We start from the raw sequence: 17,877 nt of genomic DNA, 5'->3' as shown, positions 1-17,877 counted from the left end.
CTTCTTTTGCACTAAGACTCCCCCACTTAAATCATTCCTCCAAATGTGAAGATGGTGGCCACCTCATCCTTTCTGGAGCATCCCTCCTCTCTTCTGAAAGGTTCCTTTTCAGGTTTCAAGACTGGGGGCAGAACCAGTGCTTGGGACACTGCTGCAAAGCCTAGTGGCAGCTTCATGACCGTTGAGCTAACCTTGATATTCACAGTGACCCCAAGGAAAGCCAAGAGAACACAGTGAAACAGATTTCAGGTCTAGAAGGTAAGGTTAAATAGAAGTCCTCTGAGGAGACCTTATTGTGGCCTTCCAGTATCTTAAGGGGGCTACAAGAAAGCTGGGGAGGGACTTCTTAGGGTGTCAGGACTGAGGGGAATGGAGCAAAACTAGAAATGTGTAGATGCAAATTTGATGTGAGGAAGAAGTTCTTGCCCGTGAGGCTGGAGAGACACCAGAGCAGGTTGCCCAGGGAACTGGTAGAAGCCCCATCCCTGGAATTTTTTAAGGCCAGGCTGGATGGGGCTCTAAGCAACCTGAGGTAGTGTGAGGTGTCCCTGCCCATGGCAGTGGCAGTGGAACTAAATGATCGTTAAGGTCCCTTCCAACCCTGACAATTCTTAAATCCTATGATCTACAGTAGAGTTGCATTCCTATTGCCTTTGCTAACCACGTATTGATGATCTGAGCCCCTACAAAACTTCTCTGGGCCCTCTCTGTTCTCTCCTGCTTTCCCATGTCAAAGAACTCCTATTCAGTATTCAGACATCTGAGTTCTGCAGTGAAACAGCTCTTACATCAGCTCCCTTTGTGTTATAGGATGCAGGTGCAGCACAAGAGAGCCCTTACATGTTGTGAGGTGAGTGGGTCAGATCCTGTGCTTGAACAACAAAAGTACAATGATGAGCAGGAAAACAACTTGCTTTAAAGAGCTTTAAAGCTGCTGTCTGTCTTCTGAGCCTCACAGCTTACAGCTCATACTTTTCACATGGTCTCCCCATTAGACAGTCAAACAAGAGATGATGCTATTTGAAAAGCAATTCTCTGTGCTGGAGATGTGCAAACAGTGGCACTTGTAATCCACGTGAAACAGCCTCCAGCTGCGAGGAGCTTCCAGCTGCTCTGCTGGAAATACCTGGGAAAGGGGCACGCAGAAGGGGAGTGAGGTCATCTTCTGGTGGACTGTCAATGTTGCCCAGGCTGATTTCATGGTGATACCTAAAGGACGTCACCCAGCCTGGCCAGCTGTGATAATCCTTTCAGTGGGAACAGGTGCTGGGGGATAATCCTGCTGTTTTTCTTGGTTGTGGTTCTCTTCAGTCACTAAGGCTGATCAAACAGGATTATCACAGCAGCGAGCCAGGAGGTGAAGTTACTGGTGCTGTGCAGCCATGGCTCTGCAGACCTTTATTTCTGAGGCTGATGCTGGCTTTGCTGAGCAGCCTGCTCCAGTGAGTGGGTGAGCTGTTGGCACGAAAGGGCTCTGTTGGCCAGCTCCTGCATTGCTTGCTCAGATCTCTGCTGTGCCCCTTGGGAACAAGTGCTGGGTACCAGATGCAAAGCCCATGCTCTCTACAGCTCCCCTTGAAAGAGGCCTTCTCCAGCTCACCATCTGACAGGTGGGATGGAGACTGCTCTGCTGTGCAGCAGCTAACATCAGCCCAAAACCTGGGCCAAGGCACTGATTTTGTTGCTGGAGGAGGAAGAGAGGCAGTAGCCTTGGTTGGGCTGCCAGATCTGCTCTGGCAGGGAAGACTTGAGGCACTACAGATCTCCCTGGGGTTTATTGTGAACCAGCCCCTCCTGACTGTGAAACTTCACAGAATCATAGAATCATCCAGGTTGGAAAAGACCCCTCAGGATCACCAAGTCCAACTCATAACCCTACTCTACAAGGTTCATCCCTAAACCATATCCCCAAGCACCACATCCAAATGACCTTTAAACACGTCCAGAGTCGGGCTGCTCATTCCAATGCCTGACCACTCTTGCTGTGGAAAAAAAAGAACAAGTCTATCTCTTTGTAAGCACAGGCTCATGATTCCAGCAGACCTTAATATATCATCAGGTTTTGGTTTCAGTCATTGGAGTGCTGCACTCATCCATTCCTTCCCAGTGCTCCACTGCTCCTGGACACCAGCATGCACCCTGGTGACACTCCTTGCTATGTGAAGTCAGTGCCTCTTGTTCCTGCTTTACCACCTTTCGTTTCTGCTAACCATCCCTTGACATCCTCTGGCAATTCCCTTCTCCCCCAGCAAAAGAGGACAATCTCTAAGGCTCATTGCACCAGCCTTTACCCAGTCTCTATGCACAAAAACACCTGCTCCCTTTGACTGGTTTGCTTCAGGACTTAGCTGACACCTAATTCAGAAACAGGAAAGCAATCGAGCATGGCTTTGTGGTTTTGTGGCCATCTTGGCCCAGAGCTGTTTTAAACAACAACTTGCAAAATAAATGTGCAGAGACAAATACCAAACTGCAGGAATAGGAACTAGAGAAGGGCTCTTTAAGCTCCAGCTTGTAGCTGTGCTGATAAGGCAGTTTCCAAGAAGTTGCCCAGCCCTTAAATTCTAGAAACTGTCTCTTCCCAGGTCAATAACCTTTTATGGACTGAATCCTGGTGTCATCCCACAGCCAAACAAGATTCAGGCAGGACCTTCTGCAAGCAATCTGAGAGAAAGGAGAACCTGTGTCGCTAACAAGGGGCCCAGGAACTTTCTGGCACAGAAAGCCAAAGCACACATTGAAAAGGGACTTTTTGTTATTCTGATAGTTTGGGAAAGCACAGGAAAAATTGTTTCAGCTTCAGTCTTCTTTGGCCAAGACTCCTTCTTGCCTGAAAGAGGATTGAGACAGTGTTAGCTGAGCTGCTGCTCTCCCCTTGCTGTGCTGTGCAGGCACAGGCTGCAGTGCTGTAAGCCTTGGATTGCCCACGAGTTCTCCCCTCTTCCAGAGAAGTGGTTGAGCAGTTCCAGGAGCAGGGCTGATAGCAGCTCACTCACAGCTCCTCACCCTGCTTTTCAGCAGACTTGACTTCAGACACAAACAGAGCCTCTCCAGAGAGGTTTCCCACAGCATCCTGCAGCTACATTAGCAAACCTGTTGCTTTAGTGAGAGCAGCAAGCTGGGGCCGAGTGGAATCATAGATACCAACCAGAGGAGCTCAGCCCCAGTGAGGAGGCCCAGCCAGCACCCGTGGATTATACTGGAGGAGTCATCAATCATTGCCCTAACAACCGGGGGGCCACCAGGCCCCCCGGCCTTTGTTGTCACCACCACCATCACCCAGTGTGCACCATGGGCACTCACCAGTGATGAGAGGAGGATCTCTCAGCCCAGAAGGGCTCAGCTTGGGGCTTCTGCTGTTCCTGGGAGGGATTAAATAGGGGAGTGGGTGGGGAGGGCCAAGTTGCCACACCTGAGAGGAGGGGAGGAGACTCCAATAGAGCACAGGTGCTCTGGGATTCGAGGGGAAAAAGGGGGGAAATGGGGCAGGTAAGAGACTTTTAGGGTGTCAGGTAATGATAGGACTAGGGGGAATGGAAAAAAAGTACAGGAATGGGTAGATTCAGATTGGATGTTAGGAAGAAATTCTTCCCCCTGAGGGTGGTGAGACACTGGAACAGGTTGCCCAGGTGATGGAAGCCTCATCCCTGGGAGTTTTTAAGGCCAGGCTGGATGTGACTCTGAGCAACCTGATGTAGTGTGATGTGTCCCTGCCTATGGCAGGGGGGTTTGAACTGGATGATACTTGAGGTGCCCTCCAACCCCAACAATTCTATGATTCTAAAACAATTTTGCAGTTTAGGCTGGGTGTTAGGAAGAAATTCTTCCCAGAAAGAGAGATTGTCCATTGGAATGTGCTGCCCAGGGAGGTGGTGGAGTCACCATCACTGGAGGTGTTTAAGAGGGGACTGGATGAGGCACTTGGTGCCATGGTTTAGTTGATTAGATAGTGTTGGGTGATAGGTTGGACTTGATGATCTTGAAGGTCTTTTCCAACCTGGTTAATTCTGTGATCCTGTGAGTCACCCAGCTGTTCGGCTCCCTCTTTTTGTGAGGATTTTTAAAAATACTTTAAGCAGGTGCAGGAGTTGACACAACAGAGCATGCACTGTGTTAGAGTCTGTCCAGCTTGTGTGTAAACACCACTAGTCCCTTTGTAAAGCTCTTGGGAGCTGTTTCATAAACACAGGATATTTGGCTTGCTTTCCAAATCGTGTGCCATTCATTTCCTTAGCAGGCAGGGCGGTGGAGGAGCAGCCCATGCGGGTCCTGCAGAACAGTCCCAGTCCCTGCCAGAGCTGGCAGCAGAGCCAGGCAGAGGCTACCACCTGCTGGACCTTTCTCGTGGAGTCCCTGCTCTGAACCTCTCCACAAGGTGTCAAGTGAAGGGGGCCAAGCTCTTTTCGGTGGTGCAAACTAACAAGACAATAAATAACAGTGTGTCCAGCAGGTCTAGGGAGGTTCTTCCCCCCCTCTACTCTGCCCTGGTGAGACCACTCCTGGAATACTGTGTCCAGTTTTGGGCTCCCCAGTTCAAGAGAGACCGAGAACTGCTGGAGAGAATCCAACAGAGAGCCACGAGGATGGTTAGGAGACTTGAGCATCTCCCCTAGGAAGAGAGACTGAGAGGTCTGGGGCTGTTGAGTCTTGAGAAGAGTCAGAGGGGATCTCATCAATGTGTATAAATATCTGAGGGGTGGGTGTCAAGTGGAGGGGGCCAGGCTCTTTTCAGTGGTGCACAGTAATAAGACAAGAAGCAACAGGTACAAGCTTGAACATAGAAGATTTCACCTCAACATGAGGAGAAACTTCTTTACAGTGAGGGTGACAGAGCCCTGGAGCAGGCTGCCCAGGGAGGTTGTGGAGTGTCCTTCTCTGGAGACTTTCCAAACCCACCTGGATGCATTCCTGTGTGGACTACCCTAGGTGATCTTGCTTTGGCAGGGGAGTTGGACTGGGTGATCTCTGGAAGTCCCTTCCAACCTCTAATATATTGTGATAGTGTGTGATACAATGTCATCTACTGACAGCACCGAGGGCTTTCCAGGCAACCACAGAAACACTGTGTGCTGAGCACGCTGGCACCAACGCAGCTCCTAACTCTTCTTCAACAACAGAGCTGTGGAGGTGTGAGTAAGCTATGCAAACAGTCAGGATGCTCAACAAGCTGCTCTGTGGGACTGACCTGTTTGCTGCTTGTTTGGGGCCTGACATGTTTTCCAGAGTCTGGGTGTGCTCTTTGCCTTGCTGGCCCTGCAGAACAGAGACACCTTTTTGAGCCGAGGCTAACTGCCAGAATTTTGCTGAATTGGGGAACCTGACATTTCCCTTTTGAAACTTGTTCCTACCCAAAAAAAAAAAAGAGAAATGACTCCTCAGTGACTCAGTGGCACTCTGGGATAGGACAAAGGGCAATGGATATAAACTACAGCCCAGGAAGTTCCACCACAACATGAGGAGGAACTTCTTCACTGTGAGGGTCACAGAGCACAGAGAGGTTGTGGAGTCTCCTTCTCTGGAGACTTTCAAGATCCATCTGGATGTGTTCCTGTGTGACCTGTACTAGACTCTGGCAGGGGGCTTGGACTCAATGATCTCCAGAGGTCCCTTCCAACCTCTAACAACCTGTGATCCTGTGAAATAGTCCTTCTGGGGGGAGGGGGGGAATAATCATGCACACTGGACGGACACATGTCTGGACTTGCACTGAGGGTTTAGATGTCTTCATGAGATGTGGTGCTAGAGCATGGTCCCAGCTCTGCTGTGCAATTGTGCATCATCATACAGGCCACACTACCAAGCAGCAAAGTGGGGTCCCCAGGGCTGCCACTTTTGTGGGGGTGCAGGACCCGGCCTGCATAATTCAGGCAGCCCAGGGTCATGTTTTCCCCACTCAAGCATCTTGGCCAAATGAGTCCCATAGCTCACACTGATTCCTGCAGCCTTGTGAGATTAAGGGATTTAGGACTTGCTTTGGATGGGCAAACTCTGGAGGTCTTGCAGGGCTGGACACCCACTGCTGCCAACACAAACCCTGGAATGTGTTGTCCAGGGAGGTGGTCGAGGCCCCGTCCCTGGAGGTGTTTAAGAGCAGGCTGGATGAGGCTCTGGCCAGCCTGATCTAGTGTGGGGTATCCCTGCCCGTGGCAGGGGGGTTGGAACTAGATGATCCTTGTGGTCCCTTCCAACCCTGAATGAAACTATGAAACTATGAAACTATGAACACATCCAGCAGGGCTTGTGGTGCTGCAGCATGGGCATTGCTGGGGCCAAGACTTTGGGGGTTTTTTTACTGAGCATGCTGAATGTTGTCAGGGTAATTTCTTGATCTAGGTTTGGTGATTTCTTTGACTGACCTGCTCTTCTGAGCTGCCCTGAGCAGCTCAGGTCCTGCTAATTCACACCTACAACACATCAGGCCTCAGCTGCCCAGTTAGCAGGCTCCAGGAAGGTCACTGGAAGGACTCCAGTGGCCTCAACTACAAGTTTGATTCATGCCCCATGAGATCAAAAGAAAATGTCTTTGGGTAGGGAAAAAATATTATGGAAACTGTAAAATCCCTGCTCAAAAGCCACACTTCCAACTTTATCATAAAATACATAAACTTGTAAATGGGAATAAAAAGTGGCAGGAGGCCTGGTGAGCATTAAAATTGTTGGTCTGTGAAAGTGTCCTTTTCCATAGTCACAGCTATTTCCTGGGGTGTGGTGCACAAGCAGGCATCCGAAGAGAGAAAATCTGGACCCTTTCTGCACTCTTTCAAAGCACTCATTTTCTGTAGCAGTAACTTCTGTAGCTGTAATTAATTTTTAGGTTCATCCATTGTCTTATTAAGAGTGACCCAGAGCAAATTCTGAAGCCCCTGTTACAAGAAGGATCTGGATGGGCTGGGATGTGTCCAGAGAAAGGCCATGAGGATGAGCAGAAGGCTGAAGCTCCTCTCCTGTGGAGACAGACTGAGAGAGTTGGGGCTGTTCAGTCTGGAGAAGAGAAGGGTCTGGGAAGAACTTTTAGTGGCCTTCCAGCATCTTAAAAGGGACTCCAAGAAAGCTGGTGAGGGACTTTTTAGGGTGTCAGGGAGTGATAGGACTAGGGGGAAAACTAGAAATGGATAGATTCAGGTTGGGTGTTAGGAAGAAGCTCTTCCCCATGAGGGTGGTGAGACACTGGCACAGGTTGCCCAGGGAGGTGGTAGAAGCCTCATCCCTGGAGGTTTTTCAGGCCAGGCTGGATGTGGCTGTGAGCAACCTGCTCCAGTGTGAGGTGTCCCTGCCCATGGCAGGGGTGTTGGAACTAGATGATCCTTGAGGTGCCTTCCAACCCTAACAGTTCTATGATTCTAAATGCTTATGATGCAGTCATCCATATGAGGTGATGTGGTGGTGGCACAGGTATGCTTCAGGACCTCATAAATACAGCAGTAGCTCCAGGGAGTGCTGCCTGGGGTCAGAGAAAGGTGCTGACAGCAGCCCATTGGCAAGTTGCAGCATTTGGCTCACACAGATCTCTGTGGGAGGTCTGACTCTGTGGTCAGCTCCTGCCCCACTGATGCTGGCCAGGATTTGACTGTGGTGCTCAGCAATGCAGAGTCCCTGTGATTCCCACAGCTGCCATCTGCAGCTTGGATATGTTCCAGCAATAGAGGACTGCCACGGTCCAGGAAGCAGGGCTTAGCATATCACCTTGAGGAAAAGAGCAGAGAGTGGCTCAGCATGCACTGCAAATGTAACTCATAAAGGGAAAGTGAATTGTTGCAGATATTACCCAGCAGTTTGTCACACAGCCTCTAAAGCCAGCTTCTGATGATGTGAAGTGTGCAACAGATACTTCTACCTCTACATCTTCCATATCTGCTCTGGTTTCTCTGAAGTTCTTTGGCACTGACAACAGGTAAACACCCCCAGGGCTGCTTGCTGCTCAGGAGATGGGAGAAGCCATGAGCAATGCTTCATCTCTTGACTGAAAGTATCTCTTTTCCCTAACCTGGGACCACGGGACAAACTATAGTGTAGAGCTTCCCTCTGGGTTGTGCATCAGGAGCTGGCTGTGGCCACTGCAGAGATATCATAGAACTGTAGAATTGTTTTGGCTGGAAAATACCTCCAAGATCATCAAGCCCAGCTGTCAACCCTCTGCTCAGTTGCACCCTGTGATAGAACAAGGGGTAATGGATATAAACTAAAGCACAGGAGGTTCCACCTCAGCATGATGAGGAACTTCTTCACTGTGAGGGTCACAAAGCACTGGGATAGGCTCCCCAGAGAAGTTGTGGAGTCTCTGGAGACTTTCAAGACCCACCTGGATGTGTTCCTGTGTGACCTGTGCTAGATTCTGGGGTTCAGCTCTGGCAAAGGGGTTGGACTTGATGATCTTCAGAGGTCCCTTCTAACCCCTAACATCCTGTGATCCTGTGACACCATGGCCATCACACCATGTCCCAGAGTGCCACATCTACACCCTTTTTTTAGCACTTACAGGGCTGGTGACTCCACCACCTCCCTGAGCAGCCTGTTGCCAGTAAATAATTTTTTCCTAATAACCAATCTAAACCTCCCCTGCGTCCCTGTACGCTGGACCTGAAGCACTTTCCAGTGTGAAGAGCGAAGCAGTTCTAAGAACTAAGCAGTTCTAAAGAACTGCTGTGCCTCACTACCACCACCCTGTGACACTGCTGTGACAGACAGGTCCCACCACACACCCTCCAGCAGCTGGGCCTGAATGCAGACTCTCAAGCTTCAGGTGACACAGGGAGTCAAGTGAACCAACCCACCTGCACCGTTTGTCCACTTCTGCAATCAAATTTCCCTTCCCCCCCCTGCCAAATACGTGGAGTTCAGGACAGCCTGTCACACTCTGCAAGCCCATCTCTGCTCCACATGCCTACAGAGCACAAGAGCTGTGAGCTGGCTGATGGGCTCTCACGCTCTCCTGCCCCACAGTTATGGTTTGGCTGTGGAATGTGGCTCAGCTAACTGGGTTGTACTGGTTCCCTGCTGGAGCATGTTCCCCTAACTGACATCAGAAGATATCTGGCTGCAGTGACTAAGCTCTTCTTACATTCCAGAAATCCACATAAGTGTTTCTTGAGAATCAAGTAGTGTTTTGTTTTGGGAAATGGGTGAACCATCAGCCTAGCTGCTTTTCTGTAGGGGACAGAGCTTCCCAAAGACCTGCAGGGTGCTAGGCACCAACACAAGCATCTTGCTTGCCCACCCTCTCAGCTCATCTCTCCTCCTTCTGATGGGTTTGGAATGAACCCTGGAGGTCTAACTGTGGAGACTAATGATGTGTGAAATCTCAATTTCATTTTTCACTCTACTTTTTTGGAAGGTGGAACATTTTGCAGTTGACAGGACCATGCTAAAGCCATATGAGGCAAGCAACTATTTTTAACCAGACGGAGACTATCTGAGAGCCTACAGCTGAATCATTTTAAACAAGAAAGAAACCATGGGATCCAAAAGTGGCTCTGGGAGGGATGGGAGTGGAAAGGCTTTTATCATGCACTTGTTCTAATAGCTGTTCAACTGCTTCAAGACTACGATGATGGCTATCTGAAAGTGCCTGTGGGGCTACTTCAAGCAGTGGCTGCACTTTACAAAATGCTTCTGCTTTGAGAGCCAGGTGCTCGGGTAAGAGCGGCTTGAGAGGTTACCCATGCTCACTAACCCCCTTTGCACCATTCACCATGCTCTCCCAAATGGGAGAAGACACCTGAGCATCTCAACACTGCTCTTTTTTGAACGCTTGTGGGACCACAGCCTGAGGTGAGAGGAGAATTGCAGAAAGCATCCAGTTGGAAGAGACCTCAAAGGTCATCCAGTCCAGCCTCTGACCCAGCACTGAGGGGCCAATACTAAACCATGTCCCTAAGCACCAGATCTACACAGTGCTTAAACACTGCCAGGCATGGTGACTCCAGCACTGCCCTGGGCAGACCATCCAATGTTTGAGAACCCTCTGTGCCAAGCAATATTTCCTAGCATCCAGCCTAAACCTGCCCTGGTGCAGCTTGAAACCATTTCCTCTGGTCCTGTCGCTTGACACCAAGGAGAAGCTGCTGGTATCCTCCTTGATCCAACCTCCCCTTAGGTAGTTGTAGAAAGCCAAGAGGTCTCCCCTCAGCTTCCTCTTCTGCAGACTGAACAGTGCTAACAACTCCATCAAATGGTCCTCATAGGCCATGTGCTCCAGGCCCTTCTCCAGCCTCGTTGCCCTTCTCTGAACACGCTCCAGAACTTCAATGTCCTTCCTGTAGTGAGGGACCCAGAACTGAACACAAGGGTGACTTTCACCCTGGTCTGAATGTCCTTCCACTTGACAATGAAAACCACTGAGTCTGCCTCCTCTCCCCACATCAGAGCAGAGACAACACTTCACATAACATGAATTTGCCAAGTGGAACTGACCTGGTGGATGAACCCAGGGATTTTCTTCACATTTCCTATGTCTAACACATCTCAGACAGGCAGCAAAGCCTCTTCTCACTGGAGGGCTGGCTGTTACAATAAGGCAGCTCCTTGCACAAGGAAAGGGAGAGCATGGCTGAGGCAGAGTGTGAAGAGATGACATCAAGGTGTCATGGAGAGTTCCTGTGTCTGTTTGTCACACACCAAAACACACTGGCTGGCTTTTGGGAATATGGGAAAGTTTGAAGGAACTCTTTCTCTCCCAAGCCATCAATATCCCCCTACAGAAGGATTTAGTGTATATCAAGAGTAGATTTAGCTGCCAGCTTGGTGGCAGCCTTGAATGGTAGGTAATTTGCAGCTCTCTCTGGTGTCTCTGCTGCAATGTTTGCCTTTGAAAAGGTCCTAAATGTCAGCTATACTACCAGGTGGGCTTTCTGGCCACAATAAGCAGGTGGACTTTCTGGCCACAATAAGCAGGTGGGCTTTCTGGCTGCAAGGACCCACAAGTAAATCTAGCAAAAGGTATACAAAGGATACATCCCTTTAAAAGGCCACCAGGGTCAGTGTCTGCAGCATGGGGAACAGAGATCAGAATAAATGATCCTTGGACTCTGTTTAAGAGCAATTATGAAGTGAGAGGAGCGCAGCATCGCCTGTTGCAGCCTCTGCCAACTTCTGCACAAAATCCAGAGTGCTGCAAAGCCCCAGCTCCACATCAGATAGTTAAAGCTGTCACCATAGCTGTCACTTAGTGGTTTTACTCCTACTGTGCAAAGGAAAGAAGTGAGAAGCAGGGCTTGCATCTCTGCCTGTGCTGTTAAATGCAGCACAAGCAGCTGAGCAGACACACATGGCCTATAGGACCTTGGAAAGAGGAGACTTGCACCTTCTGTGGGACTCAACTCCCACATGAGATCTCCATCCCCAGAGAGGCTCAGAAGTGCCCTTTTGGAGCCTCTCTTTGCTTCAGCTCTCAGAGAGGGGGAAAGTATGGCTCCCTGCCCACCACCAGCCCACCTAGCTGGGTCACACCACAGCCCTATTCAAAGCTGACCTGGGCCTTTCACTTGAGAAAAGGGACAGTTGAGCTGATGCCACTGGTTGGCACCCAGCGTGCTCTTGCTTGCACACCACATGTGGCTTCCCCTGTCCTTGTGCCTCCTGCAAACTTGAGTAATGAGGCCTGACACGTGTTTTTGCACAACACAATCTCTTCAGATCAAATTAATTCTGTAATTTCCATCTGCTTCCTCCTCTGCATAAATGATGAAGACTTCCTGAAGCTAATGGCCAAGCTTGCTTGGAGCTGGGACATTAGAATTAATCTTTTGTTCTTGGGTACTTTCTGTAACCTGGTGACTCTGGGTGCTCCTTCTCCCTTCTCGCCTGCAGACCAGTAGGTACCAAAGCTGCAGGCAAAGGGGCATTCTAAGGGGAAGGGAGGGGGAGAGAAGAACAGGGCAGGGTGTAAATAGATCTGCCTTTGAGCTTCCTTACAGGCTCATGCTGAAATGTCTTTGCTGAGAGCCTCTTCGACTTCCTGCTTGGGTGGGGGGCAAGGTCAGTGCTGCAGGTCCAGCCTGGGGTCTGCCACAAACAGCCTCAAATGAGCCCACCCCCAAGTCCAAGGGTAAGGCCAATAGCCACCCAGGTGCCCCTGAAGACATAGCAAGTGAGAGCTGGGTTTGAAAACACCAGATGATATCTCCTCCCCTGTATGAGGGGGTTCTCAGTGAACAGGATATTTGTATTTGAGCCCTAGCAGCACTGAGTCCTGTAGGTCCTGACTGCATTAAGAGGAGCTGAGATTTTGATGTGAGGATCTTGTATTGTGCATTCATTTCTGGTGAGAGGCCTTGAGCACAAGCCCTATGAGAAGAGGCTGAGAGAGCTGGGATTGTTTAGCCTGGAGAAGAGGAGGCTCAGGGGAGACCTTATTGCTCTCTACAACTACCTGAAGGGAGGTTGTAGACAGGCGGAGGTTGGTCTCTTCTCCCAGGCAACCAGCACCAGAATAAGAGGACACAGTCTCAAGCTGCACCAGGGAAGTTTTAGGCTGGATGTTAGGAAGAAATTCTTCCCAGAAAGAGTGATTTGCCATTGGAATGTGCTGCCCAGGGAGGTGGTGGAGTCACCTTCACTGGAAGTGTTTAAGAGGGGCCTGGATGAGGCACTTGGTGCCATGGTTTAGTTGATTAGATGGTTTTGGGTGATAGGTTGGACTCAGTGATCTCAAAGGTCTTTTCCAACCTGGTTAATTCTATTCTATTCTAATTTTGTGTCACTCCTTTTGCCTGTCAGTTGTGAGCTCTGCATCCCTCTTGCACAAGTGACTGCTGTCAGTGTTTTCCTTCTTGATCCTTCTGCATGTCATCTGGTAAGTGGCTGGGGAGCTCCCACCCCTGAGGCTTTCACTCAGGTGGAGGAATTGCAATGGGGGAGAATGAGACACTGGAACAGGTTGCCCAGGGAAGTTGTGGATGCCCCCTCCCTGGAGGTGTTCAAGGCTAAGCTGGATGAAGCCTTGAGCAACCTGGGCTAGTGGAAGGTGTCCCTGCCCATGGGGGAGGCTGTCCATGGGTGGGGGATTGGAACTAGATGATCTTTCATGTCCCTTCCAACCCAAACCATTCTGTGATTCCACTAGCAGCACTTAGGTGATGCCATTGCACCGTTTTTAACAGTGTTTTCCTTGGCTGCAGGTTTGATTTTCTTGGCACTGCAGCTGGGGCATCTTGGCAGGCATGTCCCCTTGCTAGCTGCATGCTCTGCTTCCCCTTTTGTGCACCTTGCAAATCCCAGCTGCGTAGAAGTTGTTTTGCAGTTCTTCCCTTGCTCACACACTGTCTCTTCCCTTGAATTTTCACATGTCAATACTCACCTTGGATTAAAGTTGTCCTTATACTACATTAAATCTTTTCAGTCTTCCTTTGGACAGCAGCTCCTAGAAGATCCAGGCATGGATCAGGAACCATTTGTGCTGGTTCTGCATAGGCAAAACCCAGCTGTCCTGGTCCTCAAGTGCTTCTGGTCTAACATTTGTATGGGACAAAAGAGGGCCACAGACACGAAAGCTGTAGCATCAAGGAACAATGATGTGGCATCACTACCCAGCATACCCAGTATCTGAAGGGGGCCTACAGGAAGGCTGGGGAAGGACTTCTCAGGATCTCAGGTAGTGATAGGAGTAGGGGGAATGGAATGAAGCTGGAGGTGGGGAGATTCAGGCTGGATTTGAGGAGGAAGTTCTTCACCATGAGAGTGGTGAAGCCCTGGAATGGGTTGTCCAGGGAGGTGGTCGAGGCCCCGTCCCTGGAGGTGTTTAAGCCCAGGCTGGATGAGGCTCTGGCCAGCCTGATCTAGTGTGGGGTGTCCCTGCCCATGGCAGGGGAGTTCGAACTAGATGATCCTTGTGGTCCCTTCCAACCCTGACTGATACTATGATACTATGATAACAGACATACATGCTTGGCACTACCCAGCATGACAGACGTACATGCTTGGCACTAAACATTTTCAGACCTTTGTCAGCAGCTGTGCTAAGGGATTTCAAACACACTTTGGAGGATAACTAGGTACTTTTGAGTGGCTTTTGTCACTGCAACCACAGCTGCACTGTCACATTTTGGTTGTCCAGCTCTGGATGCATGCTTTCCCAGCAGGTTGTATTTTTCCCTGGGCTGTTTAGCAAAGACCATTCTTTACTCCTGGCAGTTCTGCTTTCAAGGTGCTTCCAGCTTCCCCCAACAATAGTGCAGGACTCTTGGCAGATTCGTACAGATCCTCACATTTTTCATCCCCAATAGTCTTACAACAAAATTTGCCCTTTGTTGTAAGAGCTGTCAGTCAAATCAGACTGGTATGGTTTGCCAGTACACAGTTCTGGTTTCTAATCTTACCTGTTCCATTTCTTGGCTGTGCTTTATGTAAAACACAGACAAAGCAATCACCCCCCCCAACCCCAATCTTTTTCTCCTCCCAACCCATAAGAAATCTCATAAAGGCCTTGAGTTAGAATCTGTATCTTTCTTTTTATGGAATCATAGAAGTATTTAGGTTGGGAAAGACCATTAAAGAGCCAATATTGAGCTGAACCATTAACTCAGCACAGCCACTAAGCCACATCACTGAGCACCACATCTTACACAGCTTTTAAACACCACCAGGGATGGCAGTATTTCTCTCCCCCTGCCCATGTATTGCTATTTCTGTACTCTTTGCCCTGATGCTCCTGGCTCTCAGCTGCCACAGCTGCAGCATCCAGCCCCAAGAAACCTGGTGCCAGCTCCCAGGACAGCCCCATGTGCTGGGGGCAAGAGTGACCTGTGCCACACTTCACACAGAGTAAATGTGCCAAACTCTTGTCCTGTAGGAACCTGGGAACACAAGCAGCATGCATGAATTCTTCTCAACAGCACTAAGAAGAAATGGGGAAAAAATTGTCCCAGCAACTACTCTGTGAGTGAGTGGCAGTGGAAGCAGAAGGTTTAGCTCAGAGAATGGTCTCTGTGCTCCTTAGTGGAAAGGCAGTGTGAGTAACCATGCAGCTGAGTGAGGTCTGGCAGGAGTTGGAGGTGCTGGCTCTTGTGCAGAGAGCAAAGTCCCAGAAGCACAGAGAAGAAAGAGGGGAAAAGCAATGGGGTTGGGAGCTGACAGCCAGCCCAGTGCAGGGAGCTGCTTCCCAAAAGGAACCTCCAAAGTAAATACAATTGTGCAGGCCATTTCTGTGCCACGTTTCCAAAAAAAGCCAGACTCTTCTGCTCCTTTTTTTCACATGTATCCACTCAAAAGTGCATGTTTTGATGCACCAGGGTTGAACAAGGACAAGTTAAGATCATGCTGGCAGCTGTGCTCCAGATCGAGTCTTGCAGCGCCCTGAGTTTGTTCTGCAGAGGGCAGGAGAGGCTGTGACACTCCAAAAGCAAGTGGGGTTTGCTCTTGTGCTGGGACAACCTTTTAAAATCACACACGTGCACACCCCCATATCTTAACCCTTCTTGAGTTACCAAGTTCTCAGACCCTTCTTCTCCCCTCCAGATCAATCACTTTGGACAGCCAGCTCGCTCCCAGCCTGAGGTGCCCACAGGAGCAGTGGGCATGGGCTGAGCTGGAGGCAGCTCTGGGTGGTGGAAAGCACCCACAGAGGCTGCTCACACCACTTCTTCTCAGAGGTTTTGCACACCCTATGAGCCCATTTCCCTGAAACTATAATTAATGATGCCCAGCCCAAGCAGCTTGCCTTCCTCTGAAACCCACCAAGGGCACAAACCCAGCCTGAGCCAGGGAGATTTTTTTCAGCATGGTGTTTTCATGAAATAAAGTCTTTGTTCAGACCTAGCTCAAACATGCCACAGGCCAGCCCAATTCCTCACATTGTGGGCAAACTGGAGGGAGGAAAGTCCCACAAGCAAAAAAGCTGATTGCTGGATCTGCTTTATCTTCCTGACAACACACGCTGGCTTTTCTGGTTGCCTTCACAGCCAAAGCTGCAAAGTCAGGTCTGATATATCTCCAGGGAGGACTGGCTCCTTTTCCAGTCCTGCCCTCAGTACTCCAGCTGTCCATGTACCCAGTCATGGGTTTGTCTGAGCTGGTGGGTTGGTAAGAGAAGGATCTTTGACATTCCTGTCCTGCTGTGTAGATGAAGTTCTTGGTGGTCAGAAGACTGCAACAAATCTAAGGAACTATAGGAATCTTTTTTATTTATATATTTATTTATTTATATGTAATGTGGTGGGTTGAAATTTCCCAGTCCCCCCCCCCCCCCCCCCCCCATTAAATTTGCCAGACCAACTCAGTTGGAAAATGTAGAATAGAGTAGACCAGACCAGGCTGGAAAAGACATTTGACATCATCAAGTCCAACCTATCACCCAGCACCATCTCATCAACTAAACCATGGCACCAAGCACCCCATCCAGTCTCTTCCTAAAACCTCCAGTGCTGGTGACTCCACCACCTCCCTGGGCAGCACATTCCAATGGCCAATCTCTCTTCCTGGGAAGAATTTCTACCTAACATCCAGCCTAAACCTCCCTGGTGCAGCTTGAGACTGTGTCCTCTTGTTCTGATGCTGGTTGCCTGGGAGAAGAGACCAAGCCCCACCTGGCTACAACCTCCCTTCAGGTAGTTGTAGAAAGCAGTAAGGTCTCCCCTGAGCCTCCTCTTCTCCAGGCTAAGCAACCCCAGCTCCCTCAGCCTCTCCTCATAGGGCTGTGCTCCAGACCCCTCCCCAGCCTTGTTTCCCTTCTCTGGACACATTCCAGCAACTCAACATCTCTCCTAAACTAGGGGGCCCAGACTGGACACAGTTATATGTGTGTGTGTATATATATATAAATATATATATATATATATATGTATGTATGTATGAGGGATCAGGATCCCAGCTGACCTGGCAGCTGTGTCTGAGACTGGCTCCTCACTGGTCACAAGGTGTCTGCACAGGGCACAGTGCCTGGCCAGGAGCTGCTCCTCCATGCCCCAGTCCAGCACTGTGGGGAGGGGATGCCAGAGCAGGAGCCTGTGAGGCTGCTCTGAGTCACCCTTTGGAAGAGCCTCGCTTCCTCACTCTCGGATCCAAGGCTGCTTTCTTGGCAGAAGCCTGCCCCAGCCCTCAGCAGTGAAGCCTCTGCTTTGGTTGGTTGGTTTGGTCCTTTTCCGGTGTTTGCTCCGATACACAATTAATTAAACGTAAGTGCCTCCATTTATTGCTCTCCAGAGAGTCACTGCTGGCTTGCATGCCCTGGCCTTTGGGGACATTTCTATTGTTTCAGCTACTGCCAAAGCCAAGGAGAGCTAAATCACACTCTCCTTCGACACGACAGGAGGGAGCTCATCCACCGCCGCGCCTCAGCATAGCTTGTGGTTGCCTGAACACCATCTTTAATCAGAGACACCCTGCAGTGGATTTGGCACTACAAGGTGCCCAGCACCCACAAGGTCTGGGCTCTGTCACCCACCCAGACAAGGTCGAATCATTTTGCAATAGCTGACTGGTCTTTCACCATCAACAAGCAGCCTTGGAAGACTGCAAGGAAAGCCGGAGAGAGGGAAATGGTTTTGACGTAATTCAGGTAACAAAATAAAATGTAATCTGCAAGCCTCGTGCTGCAGGCTGGCTGCCAGATCTCTCACATCTCCTCTCCAAGGACTTCACCTGCCTTAGGAGCAAAATGCAGCTTGATCCAAGCTGTGTTTGCTCAGGCCCTGGTTTACCAATGCCCCTACATTTTTAAGTGCCAGTGTGGTAGCTGTGCCCCGCCAGCAGCCCACCTTGGTGCATTTGGTATCAGGGTTGCATACAGCCCAGGTTTCTCAGGAAGGGGGAGGATAAGTGTCACCTCTGGTGGCTGTTCCAGGCACTTGTTGTGATTAGAAGTGTGCATGTTGGCCCACTGCAGCTCCAACCTGCCTAGAGCTTACAGCCTATTAGTGAATTCTGCAGGCTGAAAAGACAGTAGAG

Source organism: Melanerpes formicivorus, unplaced genomic scaffold, assembly GCF_026170545.1.
Source record: "Melanerpes formicivorus ecotype bairdi unplaced genomic scaffold, bMelFor1.0.p_v2 SCAF_6, whole genome shotgun sequence".
Lineage (NCBI taxonomy): Eukaryota > Metazoa > Chordata > Aves > Piciformes > Picidae > Melanerpes > Melanerpes formicivorus.
Note: the sequence above shows the minus strand (reverse complement) of the source record.